Below are 19,443 nucleotides of genomic sequence, written 5' to 3' on the forward strand. Positions count from 1 at the left end.
ACCCCATAACATGAATAGATGGGATGATATCTCCCGCCTACCAGACATCTGGAAGCTAGCCCTCACCAACAAATGAGTCCCAGCCACGAAAACCAACACCAGACCCAAAACAACATGGGACACCACCGCCAATCCCTCTCATCAGACCCAGGCCCAAGCCCATCCTATAAACGAAGGACATCCACCATCCAGAAAACAGACCACGGCTCCTTCACCAGCTGTCACAGCCCCCAACCCCAAAACCAAACAAGCCGACACATGCCAAGAACACAGACCCAGACCCCAAACTCGAAGCCAGACTAAAACCCAGAATGCTACATTACAGCCATCAGCTCAGGATATCACATCAGAAAACTCAGGAAATTACACCACAAGAACTCAAGAAGTTGCAACACAGCAAATGAGCCAGGATATCACAGCACAAGACCAAGGATACCACAGCAATAAGTCTCACAAGGTCATCACACAACCCATTAACCAAGCCGTTACTATACAGGAGGCTAATGGAAAAGAGATCAAAACACAAACGACCCAGGAGATTACAATGCAGGACCCAGGATACCACAACAAAAGAACTCACAAGCCCATCACACAACCCAATACCCAAGCCGTTAAAACACGAGAGGCTAATGGAAAAAAAGATCACTACAAAACAAACGACCCAGGAGACTACAGCACAAGATCCAGGATATCTCCACAATGAAACTCACAAGGCCATCACACAGCCCTTTATACCAACATCAACTCCATCAACCAATCAAGAGGCAGCAGTGCAGCCAACCAGCCCAGCACACCAGCCCCCACCACCAGTATTTATAGAGAGACAGCAGCTCCGATCACACACTGCTTGCACTGGCACGAAGCCGAAAGCACCAGCCTGAGGATGGTGAGTGGGACCTCACCGAAACGTCGCCAAGATACTCTTAATTTTACACGGGAAAAGACCCGAACACACTTAAACCTACATACCTGTACCTGTGAAAATCTACGAACACAAATATATGTATATTCAGAGAGAGAGAGTGTGTGTGTGTGAGAGAGAGAGTAAAATTTCCTTATGTTAGGAAATTGTGGGAAAAGGTTCCTATATGGTTACAAGCAAAAAGAAAATGGATTTAAATCTTAGTGAATTTATTAGAAATAGCTAATGAATCCAGGTATAAGACCATCTCATAAATTTAAAATTTATCCCAGATTTTAGCCATTTCGACACATTCATTTTCACTTCCAAAATTTCACAGAATCAATGAATAACACCCACAATTGTTCTCTCCATCACAATTAATGGGCTCTTTTGAGCTAATCAGTAGGATAGCACAAAAATAAGCAACCAAGTTGTATCCACCCTTATCCTAAATGTCCTAAAGTTGTTTTTATAGGATCTTTAAAAAAGACTTGCCACTGTTAAAAGGGGCTGCAAAGTCATACCCTTACTCCCTTAAAAACACTAAAGTGGGCATCATATGGCTCAGTGCCTTATCCCTGCATGGAAAGAGGAAAGATAAAGAATCAAGAGGTAGGGTGAAGCAAGAGCTTCTCTCAGTGGGTCAGTGCAGGTCGCTGTAGAACACAGCTATGTTCCAGCTGTAGAACATTTGTTTACAGCTATGTTTTCTGCAGTGTTGATGAACCAGAAATTAATTGACTCTATGGCCCAATGGTGAAGATAGAATGGGATGATACAAATTCAGAGCCCACCCTGGAGTAGTGCAAATGCTACATTTGGAGGAGCCTTGAGTCATATTTTGAGGACTAATTTAAATCCCTCTGATTAATGGGATTAATTAAATTCCATTAATTCTGGAGCTAGTGCAATACATTTATGTACCATTTCTTTCCAAGAAGATTAAAAACCTCTACATTATTGAATTAAAACATTTAGAGAAAAGAAACAGAGCCTACATTGTTTATAACGTCTCTCCTCGTACATATTTTAATACAAGAGGAGATTATGTTATCTTCCCTCCTATGTTAAGTTCTGTTGTGCTCATAATAGCAAATTTCAATTATATCTGCAGAAGATACTCACTTTCTATAGGGGAATGTAAATCTGTCATATTTAGTATGCTGCAAAGGAAAGTAGGAAGGAAGGAAGGAAGGAAGAAGAAAGGAGTGAAAGATTGCCATTGCTTTGAAATGAATGGCAAAATCTATGCAAGAAAATGTTTTGTTTGCATAACCATCAGCCTTAAAAATACTGTATTTATTTCCTCTTATGCTACACATCTTGGGAGAATATAATATTAAGCAGAATATAAATGTAATGAATTAAAATCATACATAATACATAAATAAGATACCAATAAAGAAGAATATTTGTAGCTCAGGGTTGAAATAAGGGATCCTTGGTATTCTCTGAGCTCTCTGGGTTATCTCTTTTTTATCTTGCAGACATTTCATTACGCAAACAAAGTAACTTCATCAGTGCTAGTCATTATAGTATATGAAAACCAATTAATAACATGACATGATGTTAAGATATAAACATTAAGGTTAATAAAAATGCCGTCAGCTTTTATTTCATTCATAACAAGTACACACATGATTTATTTGTAGAGATTGTACCTCCCTAAGTATAATGATCTCTGATGATGAGTAATTGGCAGATCCATTTATTTGTAAAAAAAAAAAAATCCTTGGCATTTTGGACTCAACTTGTTCAGGGTCTTTGAAATGAACACATTGTCAGTGTTCCAGCAAACCTTCATTCCAATCAGTAACTCTGAGACAGCCATATCTTAAAAGTACCTTTATTAGAATAGCAACTGGCACCTCTGTGAAATCCTAAAAGTTTTTGGGCCTCCCACAACTTCCCAAACTATAAATCCATCCCTCATTGGCCATCATCACATCACGCGGCCAATCGCCATCCGTCCAAAAATAAGATCCTTATTTCATCCTGCGCCATACTAACAAAAGAATTTTATTTTGTCTACTTAGAGCTACTCAATTGAAATCACTCCATCCCACTTTCTCAGGCTATGTGGCAATGTGGAATATGGCTTCCAAAGCTGACACACATTCTTCTTTATGATAATGAACTGTACACTATATTTAAGGACTCCTTATGTACACAGTGGCATTCCTGAAAATAAAGACAGTTTATGGTCAGAATGGCACAACTCACTGCTGCCCACTAACCACTACTTACTCACCATGGCCACTTTGCCATGGCCAATTCACCATGGCCAACTCATTGCGGAACAACTTGCTGCAGCCAATTTGCCATGGGACAAGTTGCCATGGAACAATTCAAACAATTCAATTTAATTATTTAAAATGATTTTAAAAATATTATAATTTTTGTAATTTAGATTTTATTTTATTCTTCCTTTTTGCATTCTTTCTTTAATGATTTTATTCCACCATTTCTTTGATATTAGTTTAACTCTTGTCTTGTGGTGAGTTGTCCCATAGCAAGTTGGCCATGGCAAGTTGTCAAGTGATCAGTTGGCCACGGTGAGTTGATTGCAGCAGGGCATTTCCTGATTCAGAGAGAATCAAGAATGAACTCCCTGCTTTCCTCTCCAGCAATACCAGTAGTCTGCAGACAACTTTTTGTAGCCATCAAGGATTAAAATATATAGGGCAATTCTTGGACTCAAAATACTTGTCACTTGACATATCATAAAACTTTATTTAACATTTCCCTCCAAGTCACCTAATCATTTTGAAACAACTGCTCAAGGCAAGTAAATAATAAGCAACTTTTGATCACAGGTGCAATTAATAAATACTTCATAAAAGAACCCAACTATGAATATATTTATATATAGATGTTATATATAAGGGCTGAGTTAGAACTAACGGGCCAATAAATATGGACTTAAAAATGTTATTTTTGTTTTTTCACCAGGATGAATTGTTTTTATTAGATGCTCTCATCAGCATTCCTTCTCTCTATCAACATTGTTCTGTTTCTTGTTAAAATAGCACGACAAAGAAGTAAGGTCAAAAATATTCATGATAGCTTGTAAGGTCATTGTAATTTCAACAAATCTATTTACCTAGAGGGATTCTTAATGAAAGATTAAAGTCTTTTAGATTTAAGAAAAGGAATTAGTTTATTTACATGGCATTTCTATTGCCCATCATGTTTTCAAATTGTTCTGGAATTTGTTTTTATAGATATCAGTAAAACAGTTCAGCCAGTATTCAAAAGAAATAGGGCTATGGCAGCCCAATTATAATTTCTTTTATTTGGATGTAATACTGACACTTATTTACAACACTTATAGATTGTACTTAATTATTTGTAATTTAATTACTGTAATTATTCAAATAATTCATCAAATAATAATTGAATTTATATTTCATTGAATACTATTAAATTTAGCCTTCATTATTTCTGTAAGATACAAAAATGTGTTGTGACTATTTTGCCAATGAAACATTGTCTCCCTCTGATACCTTTCTTTGTACCACAAATTCACAACTATATATATTTTCGTTATTGTGTGAAGTAACATTTACAGCAACCCATCAGTTTCTTTCACAGAAAATTCCTTCATGTATGGTCACCTTCTTGACTCGATAACCACAAATGAACTTAGATTTCCATGAAACAAAAGCACTGCAATATCAGTTAAATGTGCTTATGTTAGGTAGCCTGGTGGGGGCTGAACTGTTTCCATGACAATATTCCTAGCCATACTTATTCTCCACATTTGTATATTCTTTTAAAGTTTTGCATTTATTTTGCATAAATAGATAACTTTTTTTGGCTTGGTTTAGAAACAGCTTGTGAGTGCTGTCATGAAATGGCCACCATAGGAAAGTTTGCCTCCCCATAAAATGGCTGTCATGATAGCTATGGTTTATCCCAAAATTCCTATTTATTAAAATTTATTGAATTTTATATCTAGATTAGTTAAATTAAATTTATTGAAAATTCCCCCTTCCCTGTTATCCTGTATTGCTTTCTACTGCTTCACATCTGTTTTTTTGCCCTCTAAGCAGGTAGCACACCTGAAAAACTCCTTTGAGAGACAACCACCTGCCATTTCTTATTTTCTATGAAAGTTTATAGAATCTATACCCCAAAGGCATGGCTAAAAGTAAAGATGATGCAATAGGCTGGCACTCTGTTTTTCAGTATGCCACTTTTTTTGAAAAAAAAAAAAATCTATAAAGAGAATTTAAACATTTGGGACTGGGATTCTGGCAGGTACCAAGGGAAGATTCTTGGGCATGTGGATGCCGAGGAGAGCACATTACTAGAAAATCATTGGGTAACGATCTGCCATAATGATATTGACCTCACTCATGAGGTTTGCGTGATTTTGTAGGGCACCGTCTCAATGAATTTTCAATTGGCACATTGGCATGCAATACTGAGCCATAAATTATTAATGTCACTGGAAACTGAGATAGTTATTCCTGCAGCTCACTGAAGCTCTATGAGAAAATATTTTAGCAAAGGTAAACAGGGATAAATGCTTGGCTATATTCTATTCTCCAGAATCCAGGTGTGCTTAGGTTGCTGCAAAGTTATTCTGCCCATTTATGAATTAGTAATGACATTTTTGGTCAAATTTTGCTTTATTTTATGCAGAGGTTAAAATAGAAAATTCCCACTCTAAAACAAACCAAAACCAAGACGAAAACTAACAGAAAAAAAAAGAAACATGTATTAAAGAAAAAAAAATACACATATATTGTCCTCCCCTAGTTGAATACTAGTAAACATATTTTAATGCTAGTAGTTTCCCAGCTTGTGAAACAGTTCTGCAATAAATAAGCTTCTACAGCTCTGTTTACCCAAACAATTTGACCTACTGTCTATCTACTGTAAAAAACAAAAAGTTAACAGGTAAGCCCACCAGCAAAACTAAACTTCAAAGCCCTCAATTAAACAATCTGTTATTGTAATTAACTCAAAGAAAGTCCACAGTAGCTTCAGATCCACCATTACCCACTGCAGTCATTGTCTCTGGTGCATCCAGGATCAAATATTCTTAGCTGATTCTTAATAATAAAACTTTTTCCTTAAAATTATAACTAGTATTAGTATATAATAATATTGAATATCAGTAATGACATTTAAGCAACCTAGACAATTTATTGGCTGCCTTTCTAACAAAACTTTCCCAGGATAGTCTACAATTTGAAAAGATACACGGACTGCATGTATTTTTTAATACATTGCACACCTACTTTGTAGATTTAGGGAGTTTTTTTTCTTTAGAAACAAAAGCAAAACTTAAATCAAATCTTAACTGAAGTTTAGTAACAGAATGAGGAACCAGATGGAAGAGATTAAGGAATTGTATCTAGACATTTTACAGTTTCAGAAACACAGACGGGTAAGGTCTTCATTTGCTAATAGTATGTCAGTTATCCTATTTATCCATTCACACAATAAAAATTATTAGCCAGTTATAATTCTGATTCTCCATTTCACTACTCAGCTTGGCAAATAGACAGAAATGGATCTAAATATATGGCAAATTGTTTTTACATGAAGTCAGTTTTAAAGTCACCAGACATAAGTGTCCAAAAATGCATAGATTCTGACAATATGACAGTCTAATCATTCAAGAAGATTTTATAGACTGGTAACTCTAGAAACTTGAAGATTGACAAAAACACATGTTAGCTATGTTTTATTATTAAGACAGTATGAAATATAGTGAACTTCTGCAGATATCTGTATTTGTGAATGTATAAATGTATATAATATAATTAGTAAATACAAAGCAGTTAAATAACTTTATATCAATATTTCCAAAATATACTAGTGAAACTGATGTATAAATTTAAAGATTAAAACTAAAAGATTACATGAGAATGTAGATTATGCTAGGATAAAAACTGCTGACAGCAAAGTCTGATGCACATTAGGTCAGAAGTAAGACCCACTGAATTCAGTAGAATTAACCCTTCTTAGGTGTGCATAGAATTGCAAGCTTAGTCATTTAAATATAGATTTTCTGATAATTATTGCTAATCTCTATTGAAATTGAAGACAGTACTGCCAATCACAATCATTTCCTACACAATTCTAATAATACGATCATTGAATGAACAATTGTAATATTTTTTGGTATGTGGATTTTGTTTCCACAACAAAGTTTATGCACTGAGGACATTAGAAAAATAGTATGCTGCCTTTGGCTAGTTCTGCATGACCAGCTTACCTCTGGAGGAGCACAGATCACTGACCATTTCACAAGAACAAGAATTCATAGTATCATGTTTTACCAACGGCCAACCCACTAGAAAGGCAATGTCAAAAGACCATTCATTGTAGGTGAATTGGATGGATTAACTCAAATAGTGATGTTCAATTCATGCTCTTCTTCATTTTTTGTGTGTGGGTATACCGTCATTCCAATTGGGTATTGAATCCAGTGGGCAGAATACTCCCTGCCCTGCAATCACTGGCATTCACCACCATTTTTCTTTCAAAGTTCACCAGAGGAATTGTGAATTGATGGACTTTTTAATGTGATAGACCAGTGGACAGAAAAAGAAGACAATGCTGTCTTTCTCTTTAACCAAGTGAAACCAGATTGAATGGAGAAGTAAAATGGCAGAATTGTGATGTTTTTCTTTTATTTCTCTTTCCAGTCTTCAACCAGTTGAAAAGAAGAGGAATCTGTCAACCAATATGACTGAACAGAAAATCAGGGCCCCTTTGGGAACAAACTGGTAAAACTATTGAAATCTGGAAAATAATTTCTTCAGTTCCAGCTATTTTACATTTGGAAGTCCAGTTGCTTAAGGCTGCAGCCCACAAAAAAACTGAATTAAGGACATGATTGGCAGACTAACTATTAAAATGGCTTTAGTGGTGGTGGTGAGGTAGCATTCCCAGCATGCTTTGGAGCAGGGGTCGCCAACCTTTTGGACCTCAGGGCCCACCAAACTCATAATTTTAAATCTCGTGGACCACTAATATGAATCCAGCATGCTGCTTGCTGAAGCGCCTTGACTCCCATTGACAGGATGGGGTCCTTCAGGCACTTAGCTTGGCTGCTAACCTTAAATACTCAAAGAGTCATTTGGATCCATTTCCCACAGAAAACAAAACACCAGGATCTTTCATCTCTGTTTCTCTCTCATCTCTCTCTCTCTCTTTCCTCCTCTCTTTCTCCCTCTCTCTCTCTCTCACTTTCTCTCTCTCCCTCTCCCCCTGCCCTCCCTTTCCCTCTCCCCCTCCTCCTCCCTTCCTCCCTCTCTCTCCCACACATGCATGCATACACACATACACACATACACACACACACACGCTATTTATCTGTCTTAGGAATTAGGAGTTTGAGTTCAGGACTATTTGTTTTAAAAATATAACATAGTAATCTGCTTGACTACAGCTAAAATATTAAGTAATTAGTAACAGTCATGAATATTATTTAAATTTTGCAAGTATAATTTATTATAAGCAAATGAATATCTCATGTCCTTTTCAACAGTTCGTGGTTGTTATCAAGCACTATATGTAGGCTGGATTTCACATTTTTATCCACCTTTTAAGTCTTTCCCAAAGACCTGCAATAGGTAGATGTTGTTTGATGATATTAAAGGTCTAATTGCAAGATGTAAGGTGTTCCAAGTAAAGCTGTACTGGCAGTAAGAATCCCACACATATTTTATTCTCTTCTCTGATTTAACTTTATTTCTTAGTTATAATTATATTTTTGTCAGTGATTTTATCATTGTTTTTATTGATATTTTTTAATTGAAAATTGTTTTTTAAATTATTTAACTCGCCCTATTATCATAAATATAAAAAAGTCTACAAACTGTTTGAAATTGTATCTCATGTTACATGTTTTGTACCTCATGTGTGCCATGGCCTACCAGTTCGTGACCACTGTTATATATAATCAATCAGTCAAGCAATCTTAATTGCTATAAGATGAAGCTCAGTTTCAAGAGTTCAAACGTGTATTCTATAATCCATAGAGGAAAATACTGAAGAATCTGCAATGTTACATTCCAGTTTTTATCATTAGTATGTGAAACCACAACTGTCTTCTTTACCTCCATTGGTATTTATATAATGTTTTTGTGTGTGTATATATATCTAAATAAATATAATCCATTGATTATAGAGATGAAAAGGTTTTCATGTCATCTAGTCCACTATTTATAGATGTGGGAAAAAGAAACAGAATTGGTAATAATTCAGGAAACATAACTGACTTGGGAAAATGCTACAAATTCAAAATCTAAATATGGGTTAAAATGACTGGAAGATATCTAATAAGATAAAAGAAAATCTTAGGATACATCTGAGAAAAAATAATCTGATTAGAATAATGGTATAAAAACTGATGCAATACACAAATTACATTATAAATATCTGGGATATTTATAATATAATTTATTATCCAACCACCAGTTGAATGATAGTTAAAGTACTGGCCTTGATACCAAAAGTGAGTCCTAGGTCTCCTATGAGCATGAGAGTGATTGGGTGGGTCTGGACCAGTCATTTTTTCTCAGCCCAACCCACTGCACAGAGGCAGTAATATTAAGTATGTTTTCTGTCTTGAATGGATCCCCTGCCCCCCCCAAAAAGGGCTAAGTAAAAATACAATAATAATAGTAGTACCAATAGTAATAGGCCCCTTGGGTGCAATCCTAAAACAACTGGAGCATTGCTTGAACATCATTGTCATTATAAAAATAATCACCAGTCAATTGCAAAAAATAGCTTTATTTGGAACAGCTTACTTCCTGCAGTGATACCGGTAAAACCATCAAACATCCACATCTTCCCATCTCAGGTCCTGACTTGATAGGTGGATAAAAATGACAAATCCAATCTGAACATCTGGCTGACTGTGTGATGAACCACAATAACATCACTTGCAGATTTTGAGTTTCCAAGATTTCTTAGAAGAGAACGTTTCATGCAAAGATGGACATAAAGGACCAAAATGGCAGGGACCTAACAGAGGCAGTAAAGATTAAGAAGAGATGGCAAAATTACACAGAACTATATAAGAATGAGTTTATCATCCATGATAGCCACGATGGGGTGGTTACTGACCTCGAGCCAGACACCCTGGAATGTGAAGTCAAATGGGCCTTAGGAAGTCTGAGCAACAACAAAGCTAGTGGAGGTGACAGTAATCCAGATGAGCTATTCAAAATCTTAAAAGACAATGCAGTAAAAGTGCTACACTCAATTTGCCAGCAAATTTGGAAAATTCAACAGTGGTCTCAGGATTAAAAAAGGTCAGTTTACATTCCAATTCCAAAGAAGGGCAGTGCCAAAGAATGTTCAAACCACCACATCATTGAACTCATTTCACATGCTAGCAAAGTTATGCTCAAAATCCTACAAGCTAAACCCCAGTAATATGTGGACCAAGAACTACCAGAAGCCCAGGCAGGATTTCAAAGAGGCAGAAGAACTAGAGATCAAATTGCCAACATATGCTGGATCATGGAGAAAGCTATGCAGTTCCAGAAAAACACCTACTTCTGCTTCATTGACGATGCTAAAGCCTTTGATTGTGTGGATCACAACAAATTGTGGCAAGTTCTTAAAGAGATGGAAGTACCAGACCACCTTATTTGTCTCTTGATAAACCTATATGCGGGTCAAGAAGCAACAGTGAGAACTGGACACAGAACCACTGATTGATTCAAAATTGAGAAAGGAGTTTAGCAAGGCCGTATACTGTTGTCCGGCCTATTTAACTTATATGCAGAACACATCATGAGAAAGGCAGGGCTAAATGAATCACAAATTGGAATTAAGATTGCCGGGAGAAATATCAACAGTCTCAGATATGCAGATGATACCACTCTAATGGCAGAAAGTGAAGAGGAACTAAAGAGCCTTTTGATGCAGAGGCGAAGAAGGAGAGTGCAAAAGTTGGCTTGAAACTCAACATTAAGAACACTAAGATCATGGCATCCAGCCCTCTCAATTCTTGGCAAATAAATGGGGAAGAAAAGGAGGTAGTGACAGATTTTATTTTCCTGGGCTCCAAGATCACCGCAGATGGGGACTACAGCCAAGAAATTAAAAGATGCTTGCTTCTGGGGAGGAAAGCTATGGCAAATCTAAACAGCACAGCAAAAAGCAGAGACATCACCCCTCAAACAAAAGTGCATATAGTGAAGGCTATGGTTTTCTCAGTTGCAATGTATGGCTGTGAAAGTTGGGACCATAAGGAAGGCTGAGTGCCAAAGAATTGAGGCCTTTGAACTATGATGCTGGAGAAGACTCTTGCAAATCCTTTGGACTGCAAGGTGATCAAACTGGTCAGTCCTAGAGGAGATCAGCCATGACTGCTCTTTAGAAGGCCAGATCCTAAGACAAAACTCAAATACTTTGGCCACCTAATGAAAAGGAAGGACTCACTGGAGAAGAGCCTAATGTTGGGAACGATTGAGGGAAAAAGAGGAAGGGGACAGCAGAGAATGAGGTGGCTGGATGGAGTCATTGAAGTAGTCGGCATGAGCTTAAATGGACTCCGAGGGATGGTAGTGGACAAGAAGGCCTGGAGGAACATTGTCCATGGGGTCATGATGGGTCGGACATGACTTTTCAACTAACAACAACAAAGATTTCTTAATATTGTAAGCTGCCCAGAGTAACTTCAAAATGAGATGGGGCGGGCAAATAAATATAATAAATAAAATAAAAATAATTTCAGCTCCTTTACCATGGTTGCAAAATCTAGATGACCAGTACTTGGCCAGAAAGATACAAAAATGTTAGTTGCCTTTCTGTGGTCATCCAGATTGTTGCAGCTCCTGTGTGCTAGCCCAATATTTATCTTGCAAATTTGCAGCTACTTTGTAATCTTTAATAAAGATCCTCAATATGGATTCCCCCCCCCAAAAAAAAAAGTTAACAGAACTTCTGTTGTTGGATATGAAAACCAGTGTGACAGTTTCATCTACAACTTACATGAATTTTTCTTGAAAGTAAGGCATGAATTGATAGAGGGAAGAATAAAAACATGTAAACCTTGATAACTGGGTAAAGAGAAGGAAGGTTAGAGGGATTTAAAATCCACCAACATTTTAAGTAAGTACTTCTAGAAGCAACATTGACAGGTCTATTGGATGTGATCTTTTCCTAAATCTTGATTGCTAGGTCTCTTAACTAGAGCAAGGATTTGCTACATTGTTAACCTCTGTTTTCTATTTTCAGGCAATGGATGATTGAATCCTCTTCTGCTCAGAAAAAAATTCAACAGCAAAACCCCATGTATACAAACTTGATATATGCTAATAATAATATTATGCATAAAATATAAGAAGTTGCATTTTAAACAGTTTATCTGGTCTTTGCTGTGAAAACTCATGAAGATATATACTGGAGAACATGCCTGAAGCACCTGCAGTAGGTTTTTAAAAAATATTTTGCATTAATTCTTATATCTTTGTTTTCTAATAATGTGCTGTTGTCTTTTACAACAAGATACTAGATTGAGTAAATTGTATGTTTTTTTTTTTTTTGTATCTGCTTCTACTTGAAAGACTGTGATAGAGAGAGAAAAGAGAGAGACAAAAGCTTCAGTTGTTTCTGGGCTATCATTGTGTTCTCATTCTTTTAGCAAGTTCACACAATAATATTTGAATAAAACCGGAACAAATTCTACTTGAGAACTGCATGGAACTAATGAGGAACAAAGAGACCATGTTATAGTCTTTGCTGTCTGAATAATGGCCTTGTTGCTTTTTGATCTTTTATTTTGTTGATTTCCTTCTTTTCTGAAAGAAGCAAGTTATATTATAGTTCAAAGTTCTGTTCATTGCTTCAACCCTGACAACCTGTTCTGCAGATTTAACGTTAATAAAGGAATCACCATTTGTCTTCCACATACTGGACTCTACTAATATTTATCTTAGAAACAATGAAACCTTTTTTATGTGTAGATGCATGAGTCTCTTTGAGGTACAATGTTTTGTGTGTCATTGAAAATTCTAATCTCAGGTCAAATTTGCTACAGGTTTTTGTATTTTCTTTTAATTTTGTCTTGACTCCTGATTGCTAATAATGAACATCCTTTTAAAATTAACATTGGTACTTGTGGTTTCACTTTTAAAAGTATATGAAATAAAAATAGAGGATCTTCTGGAACAAATATATGGATATATAAGAGTCTGTATATGATAGGGAGAATGCTGATTAAAGTCAGATGCTATTCTGTGCTTGAAAAATTCTAGATCTCAATTCTTTTTTTTTAAAAAAAACCTATAAAATGCTGAATATCCCTTAAATTATTAATCACATTTACAATCAAAATGTGTTTCTTTTATTGATACTGGTATCTTTCAGATACTGGTATCTTACCTTTTGAGACTATGTTCTTCTCTTTATGAAAGATTAGGCTATCATCAGTCAGTGTGCTTGCATAGCTGATTGTGGATCAGACTAAGTCCAACACTTAACCACTACACCAGGTTAGTGTATCTACAGTTTCACCTATTTCTACCTTCCCACTCTTGCTATGCTACCTCATTTTGGTGATGTATTGGGAGATGTTCCTCAGAGGGATGGGTGAAGGATGCCAAAGTATTTTACTAAGATGTAATTGACAATGAGGTGTTCCTCAGCTGATGGCACTCAACATGCTGCTCAGAAAGAGCTCAGAATCTTTCAGAATATTAATGGAGTTTATGATATGGCTAAATTAAAATGTTCAGGATGTCCAGTTGCTGATATTGCCATGCAGGGGAAAACCCCCCACTAAATCTGCGAAGAAAGAAGGATAGCAGGAACATGGATTATAAGAAGCATGAACATGGGAAAGCTTAACATAGTAAAAAATGAAATTAATTGTTCACGTTGATACTTTATGTTTGAAGTTTAATTTGAAATCAATAAAAAATGCCAAACTTAGGAAAGAAGAAAATGTAGTTGGACTACAGAGCCCAGAAAACAGAAACGAAGGAGAACAGATCAATTTCTGAAAAATCTAATGATTTTTTTTGCTAATACATTCTTCATGTAACCAAAACAATGTCTACATATATAGACATCATAAGATAGAAATTATGTAAATCAAATTAATCATACTTTGATGCAAGGTGGTAGAAAAGCCAATCTCTAATAGCAAAGACATGGTGAAGAGTTAACAGTAGAACAAATCACAACATGCTCATATACAAAGACATAATTTAAGCTAAAGCAGAAGATCAAGGTCCATCAGTTTTTTGGATGTGATCTTGAGCTTATACGTATCTACCACTTCAAGCAGAACATCAGGAATTGTTTTGATGAATTTAACTTCATGAATAGGGAATTATTATGGAATGAATTAATAGTTTTCCTGAATGAATGAGAAAAGAGACTGCAAAAACTAAGAAACAGAAGAAAGCTAATGTTAAAGCCAAGAATGGAAATTGGAAGGAGAAATGGAAGTCCTGGTTAAATATAGATGGATTAGTTTACCAATCTTGGAAAAGTTATTCTATGCTACACATTTAAATAAAAAATTACCTCCTACCTTGAGACTTACTCTATTTTAACAATGACTTTCAGAAACTATGTTCACTTCATCAGAAAACTCAGTCTCTGACAGTACATCTGCAATGACTTGTGCCTGAAATTATTGCCATTCACTGAGGAATGCTCATTGATTGTCCTAAGATATTGTATATCTTAGAGCACACAATAGATACAAACTCAAAGTAAACCGCACCAAACTTGATTGCAGGAAATACGACTTCAGCAATAGAGTGGTCAATGTCTGGAATACTCTACCCGACTCTGTAGTTTCTTCCCCAAACCCCAAAAACTTTAACCTTAGACTGTCTACTATTGACCTCACCCCTTTCCTAAGAGGTCTGTAGGGGGCGTGCATAAGCGCACCAACGTGCCTACCGTCCCTGTCCTATTGTTTCTCTTATTCTTCTTTTATTTTTCTTATATGTACCCATTTCATGTATTCACAACTATGTATACACTTATACTTATTATCTTGTAAACAATTGGCAAATCAAATAAATAAATAAATAAATAAATATATCATAGATTAAAATTTCTATTAAGTATTTAAAATAGAGATCTCCAGCAAAGAAGATGGAAAAGAATATGGTATAAGAATAAATGAGGTCAACAGCTTATTTACTTATTAGCTAGGTCCTGTAAGGGCTGCCTCAAACATTATGTACATCTTACTAAGGGGTATACACCACTGCCATGCTTTGCAGAGAGCTCCAAAGGGTACTTTAATTGAATGGACATCTCATGAATATGGATAACTAACTATACATTTTCCCACTAACAAAATATTGCTGCTTAGGTGCTGTAAAAATGCTGTTTCTTGATGTGATATTACAACAGATACAACAGATGTGGTAGCTAATGGAAAGATCTTTGAATATTGCACAATTATTTAACAACAATTGCACTTTTTATTGCACTTACAAGCATAGAAAGGCCTGGAGCAGAATTATAATATATCAGGATTTCTGATTTATTTTGTAAATAGAATGTGCTCCAGTGGTTTTATATGTTTGAATATATTTCTAAATATACTGAATTCCAAGTACAACGATCGTGGATATAGTCATGTTTAAAGTCCATGATAAAAAGGACATTTTGAATTATCTGGAGGGAAACAAAATCAGTTATCTTAAACATGTTTCTGAGTCTCATTCATTTTACCTGGCTTCTCCTCTACAGATCGATATCTAGATATTTGGTACCTAATCGATACCTAATATTTGGGGAACCAAGTTTTTATTTTTTTTAAAATAAAACATTAATAGTTCCTACTGAATACGTTGAACTGTATAAAATGACAATGCCTGTTTATCCTGAGGTAGGCTTTCACATAATACTTTTTAATAAAATGGAGAAGGTATAGAATTAGTTATTAGAATAAACAGCAATCCTTGCTATGGTGAAAGTAGTACCAATCAGTTTGAACATATTTGCTACAAGTATATCCAAAATCTGGTTTTATCTGAAGCATATTGGGGTTATTTCATGCAAGCTAGAATCATTAGTCTGGAGACTATTTTTATATTTTTATATTATTATTTTATTTTATCATTTATTTATAAGCTCTATAAAGAAAAAAGAAATAAAAAACAACAAAAAATATAAATTTACAGGCTTTATTAATTTGAGCAATAACTTTCAAAGCTAACAGATGCATCTTAAATATATCATTTAAATTATAATTAAAAGCAAATCAATAATAATTAACATAAGTAACCAATATAATAAAAATAATCAATCATAATAAATACGTTTCCTTGTAATTTATTTTAAAAAATGTATCCTTATTATAACAAATCAGGCAAGACAAATATTGTAAAGCATTATATAGAAAGAAACCTAAACCTTGGATGAGATACAAGTCCATGTGGAAAACCAGTCTCTAAATTATTTTCAGGTTAAATTATATTCTTTTTTTAAAAAAATACAAAGTTTTTTTTTATATATTAATGCACATTCTTACAGTTTAGATAGAATCGTATGTAATTTTCAATAAGAAGCATAAGATAATCTGCAACTGTTATATACAGAATCAACTCTATGTAGCAGTTTAGAAATATAAAGAATTATTAGCAGAAAAACAACTAGCAGAAAATGATATTTAATATTTGATAAATTCTATGTGAATCACCTTCCAAAAATGTTGAACTATGTTGCTACCAAGTATGAAAATGTGATCCAGCATTTCCAATTATGTTTTGAATACTAGTTATTTATAGTTTTTTAGGGTTGGACTGGTTCACTGATGACATAGAGATCAATACTGTAGCTATTCAACTTGATAACAGTGTGATTGCCATCTGTTACAACACTAATAGTCTTCGTTGTGCAGTTGGTTGACCACTCTGGATACAGATTCCTGGATTAGTTGGGCCAGGGGTCCAGTCCAGCTATTGGACAACAACTGGTTTGTTTGAATCTTCATACGTATAGTAAGAGTTACAATATTTTTGTGTATAAGAATATTTTCATGCCCATTTTTTGATAAGGAAGTGAGAGTTGAATATCTCAATAGAGAGAAATAATAAAATAGTGAACATGATATTTAACTCGTGAGAATGGAACACATTAGAACATATAGTCAATAATAATGGATGATGACTAAATGACTTACTCTAAAAGTAAGTCAAAAATATGAAAGAAATACATCGGATTAGTCTGATCATACAGAATCAGTGAATGAATATTGCAAAATAAATATATGAAGAAAAAGTAAATGAGTCAAGAAAAAAAGAAAATTGACATGTGTTTCAATGCAGCTGATGAGATCTTCCAAGAGGTAAGATTAAAAAACAAAAAGTAATGGATATAATAGCATGTAGATGGGTGGAAGCAAATGGAGATTTATACGGACAGAAAATTATAGACAAGTATGATGATACTAATAAAGGAAAATATATGTAGCTCAGGTTTGAAACAAAGGGTCCTTGGTATTCCTCTCAGCTTGCTTGTTTTCTTGCAGACATTTCATTACCCAAACTATGTAGTCTCATCAGTGCTAGTAAGGAGTGCTGTTTGCTGTCAGTTTATATTCTGGTGGCTTTCCCTGTCAGTATCACCCCTGACAGGAAAAGAATGTAAACTGATAGCAAAACAGCACTCCTTACTAGCACTGATGAGACTACATAGTTTGGGTAATGAAACATCTGCAAGAAAACAAGCAAGCTCAGAGAAGTACCAAGGACCCCTCAGTATGGTGAATCATATTGGCATAAACTAGTTTTACCTATGCTCCCTTTTATTTTATTTTTTAATCTTATTATTTTAATGTATTTGGTTTACTGATTATCTTTTCTACAGATATTTCTATTGCTTACTTTGAACTGGACTATTGTGCTGAGCATGTACATACATATGTCCTGTATTGTATTTCTATGTTTAGTCTTTTACATCTTAGAATTACTAGACCTGAACTGCTAAAACCCCCAGACTTAGTTTTCTGTACTTCCTTGCTTCTGGATTTCTGCAGCAGTGATCTGGTGGTCTTATTATATCCATAAATAATCATGCAGGATTACAGTCATAGTATTTCTAGCGCTGTAATATCATGTGCTCATTTTGTTTAGGAAGCATACCACTATTAGCTTTGAAATATTTTGTTTGTCCTATGATGTAGGATAACAAGCAGGAACTCAAGTAATTTCATTCCCTCAATAGTTTTATTATTTTCCTTCCCCCACCTCTTTCTTTTCTTTTAGATCTGGGCTGTGGGCTCTGTACCAACTGAGCAGGAACACACATATGTTTCTAATAACAAGACATGAAAAAACCTGACCTTCCTGAATTTTGACAATTTTCTTTGCCAAATGCACAGACAGACAGAAAGACAGACAGACAGAGAAGCAGGGAGACAGACCATATTCATTGTATGGAAACAAAACATCTACCAATGTTGTTACTTCTCAGGTGACACCTGATAGACTACTGTTCTTCAAGCTAAACTTCATGGAAGGTCTCTTCTGCATCATTAGGCATTATTATTACCCAATTTTAGGATATAGTTAAATAATTTTATTTGATCTGGTTATCAGATTGATATATCTCATCCCAAGCAGGCACATATAAAACAGAATGTAAGTGCCCATTTGGTAAGGTTTTGTTTTGTTAAGTAAGTTAAGTGTATGTGGATGGTTTGGGAACTGAAGTAGGGATTGACTGAAAACTAACCAAGGGGTAATTGTGTTTTTTACATGCATGGTTCTTTCATAGCCATATTTGCTCTAGGAATCTAGCAGAATGACATTTGTACATTGAAAAGTGCAAAGAAGCAAGCCTAAAGCATATATTTAGCCTATGTCTACAAAACTTGCAGAACATTAAATCAGCAGAATGAAAGGCAAGCAAACAGAGGAAACATAAAAATGAACTGGCTACTTCAAGGCACAGCTACAGTAATTATTTCAGTCTTTTGCTTACGGGGGTACCAACTGTTTACAATTTACTGGCAAATTGGGTATTGGCAAAGCTGGGTATTCTCATTTTCCCTCCTGGTTCAGGAGTTAAAAACATATGCTACCTTTCGTAATGAACTCGCCTAAGATTTGAAGCTATCCATATTCATGTCACCAGAAATGTTTACGCAGGAGCAAAATGCTCCGATATCCATATAAATCAGAAACAACTCAAAGTTTATATTTCCTTATGCTTCTTTGGCATTGCAAAGCAGACAAATGTAATTTAATTAGAAACAAAAAGAAAAAAAATGGAAATCATTGCTCTGAAAATAATGCAAGCCAATGCAAAGTTTCAGCATCCTTCAAAGATTTATAACTTATCAATAGACACAAGAGAATATAGAGATATATTGTATATACCTTGCATATTTCCATCTACTCTGCATAAATTATACATTCATTATCATAATTATAATCTTATTTGTAGGTTTCCACATCTCTTTTCTTATAAAATGTAGCTGTACAGTAATATTTGCAATTTTTAGGGGAAAACACACTTTGTTTTCTACTTATTTACATTCTGCCAATATTCTCAACCTGTCCAGGGCCTCTTAATGT

The 19,443-nt window shown here is 35.0% G+C and overlaps 1 long non-coding RNA gene across 3 annotated transcripts in view; it reads left to right on the plus strand.

The window, feature by feature from the left end:
* Nucleotides 1–19,203, plus strand: part of LOC148130945 (uncharacterized) — a 62,755-nt gene extending 43,552 nt beyond the window's left edge. For 2 of the 3 annotated variants that reach the window (XR_015749125.1, XR_015749127.1), the window contains 2 exons: nucleotides 7,573–7,653; nucleotides 12,128–12,980. This is a non-coding gene — a long non-coding RNA (uncharacterized LOC148130945). Of the gene's footprint in view, nucleotides 1–7,572; nucleotides 7,654–12,127; nucleotides 12,981–18,129 lie in introns of those variants that run through there. The other variant, XR_015749126.1, reaches the window with a different exon arrangement.
* Nucleotides 19,204–19,443: the final 240 nt, after the last annotated feature.

The sequence above is a fragment of the Notechis scutatus genome, chromosome 4, assembly GCF_049901735.1.
Source record: "Notechis scutatus isolate UNSWTSFEM ecotype Mainland chromosome 4, rNotScu1.2, whole genome shotgun sequence".
Classification (NCBI taxonomy): Eukaryota; Metazoa; Chordata; class Lepidosauria; order Squamata; family Elapidae; genus Notechis; species Notechis scutatus.